Source organism: Myotis davidii, unplaced genomic scaffold, assembly GCF_000327345.1.
Source record: "Myotis davidii unplaced genomic scaffold, ASM32734v1 scaffold187, whole genome shotgun sequence".
Taxonomy (NCBI): domain Eukaryota; kingdom Metazoa; phylum Chordata; class Mammalia; order Chiroptera; family Vespertilionidae; genus Myotis; species Myotis davidii.
This window is the reverse complement of record NW_006383018.1, coordinates 7,094,941-7,099,845: the sequence shown is the minus strand read 5'-3', so window position 1 is coordinate 7,099,845 and position 4,905 is coordinate 7,094,941. Positions and strand designations below refer to the sequence as shown.

The 4,905-nt window shown below is 40.2% G+C and overlaps 1 long non-coding RNA gene across 1 annotated transcript; it reads right to left on the bottom strand.

The window, feature by feature from the left end:
• Window positions 1–2,440: 2,440 nt before the first annotated feature.
• Window positions 2,441–3,380, bottom strand: LOC107181733. Its single transcript, XR_001512438.1, has 2 exons — window positions 3,179–3,380; window positions 2,441–2,613 (listed from the first exon to the last, which is right to left on the bottom strand). It is a non-coding gene; the product is annotated as an uncharacterized LOC107181733 (long non-coding RNA).
• Window positions 3,381–4,905: the final 1,525 nt, after the last annotated feature.

Below are 4,905 nucleotides of genomic sequence, written 5' to 3'. Positions count from 1 at the left end.
GGTCATTTGGTTTTAGTCCATAGTTGCTGACTCCTAGCTCCCAAAACTCTTAAGTTTCCTAAGGGTTTAGAATGATAAAGGTGTCTTTTTGCCATGTGAATGAGGTGACTTTCAGAAGCACCTATGGATGGGGGTTCAGAGAGCTTCCAGGTTGGTGAGCACAGAGGTGGGGGAAGTGGGGAGCTTAGGGAGTGTATGGAAGCTCCACACCTCGTCCCACATCACATACCTTGCCCTGCGCCTCTCTTTCATCTCTGGCTCTTCCTGAATTATATCCTTTGTAATGAGTTAGCAATTTCATGATAAATGGGTTTTTCGGAGTTCTGTGAGCCATTCTAGGAAATTAATTGAACCCCAAGAGGGGGGGACATGTCATTGGGACTTCTCACCTGTAGCTGGTTGGTCAGAAGCATGAGTAAGAGCCTGGGCTTTGGCTGGCATCTGAAGTGTGTCTGTGGCGGGGGGAGAGTCTTGTAGTACTGAACCCTTAACATGTGGAGTGTAAGACTATCTATGGGTAAATAGTGTCAGAATTGAGTTGAATTTTTTAACACTCTGCTGGTATCTGAGAATTAATTGTGTGTTGGAGGGAACCCCATACCCACGCACATTGGAATTGTATCCAGGAACCCAATTTAGGAGGTGAGAAAAAGCAAGCCACCATGGACAATACTCAGTCTTTGATAATGCCAGCTGGGTGGCTGAATTCATAAAAAGAAGCCCAGACTGAAGGGTAATCAGATTTAGGGCAATCAAATGAATTCACTTTTGAACTGTGGAGGGAATGAGAGAGTTAAACTCAAGAGGAACAGAATTGCGCTGGAGAGAGATTTGTGAATCATCAAAATACGAGGTACAGAGAGTCAAGGGAGGTGATGGAGTGTGTAGGCGTCTAAGGCCAAAATCCTGAGAACAAAATATAAGGATGTTTGGTATGGTTATTAGAGTAAACAGGGTCCTGAATTTGAAAGATACGCTCAGTTTTCAGATTTGAAGGCCATTTGTGTGACCTCAGAATCTTGGGAAATTTGCTAGTCTCCTCCTTTTGGGAGAGTTGCTATCATCTAGTGTTCACTGCCACACCTCAGTGTCTCCCTGAAGAGGGGACTAGAGTGGGGTCGGCCCCATCTGATGGCATGACTACCAGGTGACCAGTGTGTGACGCTCATCCATGAGAAATTGACTCAGAGACCCTCTGAGGGGGTAAGGCCACTGGAAAGCAAGTGTCTAAAGGGCCACTTGATGAGGACAGAACCAATAGGTGCTGACCCAACAGGGCATCCATCTATCACTTCCATCAATTCAATTACTTTTCCTTTGGAAGGAAGTACAATGCTGCAGTGATTAAGGCACAGGTGCTAGGCAAACTAAAAAGGTTCATCCCAACTCTTGCATCAGCTCCTTAACCTCAAGAAAGTTATTTAACTTCTCTAAGCTTCAGATTATTCATCTATAACACAGAGAAAATAATGGCATCCCAAATTATAGGGAAGTTAAGGTTTATATGAGAGAATCCATATAAATCCCAGTGCCTGGTATATTGTAAACATTCTATGTTAGCTACAGGTGCTGGGTACCAGTTATTGCCTCTCCTCTCCGAGTCACCCACATTACCAGCTGTAGGATAACGGAGATTTAAATACTTCTCTTTTGCAGAGAGCACAGTATTAAGCTTTGTCATTGCGGGTTATTACAGGAGAGGGATTTCTTGCTGGTTTCTTGCTCCTGCTGCTTGGCTGTCAGTGGCACGTGTGATAGGATATCCAGTGGGACTCCCTCTAGCAGCACACCAGGATGTAGAGTCTCTTGTCAAGCTTGTAGCCTAGACTGGTGATCACTTAACATGGCCCTCCCAACATGGACACTGAGCATCCCAGACCCCATGGCACCATCTCACCATCTACAAGTTGGTTTCTGAGGCCTGACTCACCGTGTGTGCTTGCCACCAACCCCAGCCTGCCTGCATTCCCCGAGTTGTTTCCCCAGGCTGCAAACTGCCATACTGCTGAGCAGAAGCCCAATACCCAACTTCCTCTGCAAGCCTGCCTGCCAGTCTCAGTGCACCACCAGAGGGCAGTTTCTGCTGGCCCAGCAAATACAGACCAGCTCCAGCCTGGGCAACACAGCAACCAGCTCTGCTAGCCCGTGGACTGCACTCACCCACACCTCTCCCGGGGAGCTGTGAATTTAGAATTTTACTATTCTTCTACTCTGGTGCTTGGTTCTCCTTTCAGTCATCTAATGTGAGTGACAGTATTCACTAGATATGTCATTACTATGCAGAGAGTTAATTCTTTTAAAGTTGCTTAGCAACTATTATTCAACATTTGGCTTTTATCAGTTTTTGCACTGAGATGATTTGAAACCCTTGAAAAGGGTGTACTATTTCAGGTATCTAGCATTGAACTCTATTTCTTTGCTAAAATAGCACAAGTTAATATTACATTTGTATAACAATAATACATTTATTTAAGCCCATAATTGCCAATTGAGCCCAGCATTCCTGTATGTTTCTATCAGAGATCTGCAGAACACAGAATTAGTTGGAATAAATCCATTGTGTTTCAAATTCACTAATCTCGAGAGTCAAGATGCATCTCGATCAAATAAATTCTGAAAGGAAAGGTTGAAAAACATGGGTCAGTGATGGCGAACCTATGACACGTGTGTCAGAGGGTGACACGCGAACTCATTTTTTTGGTTGATTTTTCTTTGTTAAATGGCATTTAAATATATAAAATAAATATCAAAAATATAAGTCTTTGTTTTACTATGGTTGCAAATATCAAAAAATTTCTATATGTGACACGGCACCAGAGTTAAGTTAGGGTTTTTCAAAATGCTGACACGCCGAGCTCAAAAGGTTCGCCATCACTGGACTAGATGAATTTACCAGCCTCTTCAATTTTGATACTTTCATATGAATCTAATTGACATTACAGAGGTCCTCTAGTATTCTAACAGGTCTCTTATCAAGAGAATAAATTATAGATCAAATAGAAAATGCAAGCCCTTAGTGTTGTTGACTACAAAACTATGCTTGAACAAGAATAGCATTAAAAACAAATTTATATGTCTAAAAATTTTTGACAGAATTCAACAGGTTTGTCCAGTTTCGAGCTCTTCTTCCTTATTTAATCCAAAAATCAAATCCCATCCAGCAAGTACTGATATTTACCTCAATAATGTAAAGTTCTGTCCACCGGTGACCTGATCTATATGTTGCAGAGAGGGTTCATAACATTCCCAAATAAAAATACCTATTTCATTAACACCAGCATTCTCAAAGCCTAAAAGCTCAATACATTTTTTAAAACCAATGATAGTTAAAATAAGGGGTTCTGAACTTGAAATGCTTTTGTTAAGCTTTATTGTACAGACTAACATTTTGGTTTCCCAGATTCAGTAATACTAAATTGCCTATTGGGTTTAGTGGCTTCTTGCATCAGCTCCTGCAGCTGTCCTATTTGCTCATCACGAAAGTCATTAAGTTTCTCTTCTGGGAGGGCGGCTCCAAAACATGCTTTTTCAGTTGAATTTTGGCCGTTTTCATTAGCTTGTTGCCATAGCACTGCTGCGTACGCCTAGTAAAATGAGAGAAAAATGAAGGTTATAGGTATAAAATTAAAATAAGGTATGTATTCATTCAACATTGGAGGACTTAAAGAATTCTAATTCCAAGTACCTGTTTTTCTCCATCACTGAGTCTTCTGAACTTGATGAAAAACATACAACGCTGTGTCTTTACTATTCAGTAATAATTTTTAGTATTTTAAGATACTTAATAAGCTTTTAGCAAAGTTCTTTACCTGAAAAGCTGCAGGGTAGGGGGCGATTGAGGGTGGGTGAGAATTGTCCGTGGATGGGCTTCAGAAATGAGTCTAAACCACCCAAAAATCATGTGAAAAATTGTATGTAAACAAGCATAGCACTGTCCTGAAGCCATAGCTTTCATTAGGTTTTCAAAGGGTAGCCATGGGTCTTAATACGTCTAAAAGTGGGTCTCAAAATTTATTAAGTTCAACCCCCTCTTCAATTTAAAAACTAATTTAAATCACACTAGAGATTAAAAAAAATTTTAAAGCCTTTAAGTCTTCAATATTTAACCATTTTGTCAGGAAAAATATTCTGTATTATTTTTATGCTGTAATTTTTCTCTCATTCAATCACCATCTTCAGCCTAATATTCCAACTACCATCATCATACACAAGTGACACTTTGAAGCAGATTCTCACTTTAAAATTAATCTTCAATCAGGCTGGAAGTACTACTGTATTTCAATTCGTGAAGTTAATGATGATGTGGTTAAGCGAATTAATTCATTAACTCTAGATAATGTTGTTACTCTAAGTGGTTTAAGAGAATTAAATTGCTTATAACTGCCATTATCACCAAACAAACTTTAATTCTAGACATTCCCCTTTTTTTGGGGGGGTGGGGGGTTGTAATTGGTTTTAATATCATCAACACAACACTAAAGTGGCTTACCCACTTATCAGCAATGCATACTTAATCCAAGCATGGAAAAGAGAAACAACAATTTCATGACTAGTGTGATTTTCCTTTTTTTTTTTTTAAATTAAATCTTTATTGTTCAGATTATTACATTTGTTCCTCTTTTTTCCCCCCATAACTCCCCTCCTCCCAGTTCCTGCCCCACCCTCCGCCCTCACTCCCCACCCACCCTCATCCATCATATGTGCACGATTTTTGTCCAGTCTCATTCCGCATCTCCCACACCCCTTTCCCCCCCCAAGAATAGTCAGTCCATTCCCTTTGTATGTCCTTGATTCTATTATGATCACCAGATTATTTATTCACTTGATTCTTAGATTCACTTGTTGATGGATGCATGTTTCTTGTTCATAATTTGTATCTTTACCTTTTTCTTCTTCTTCCTCTTC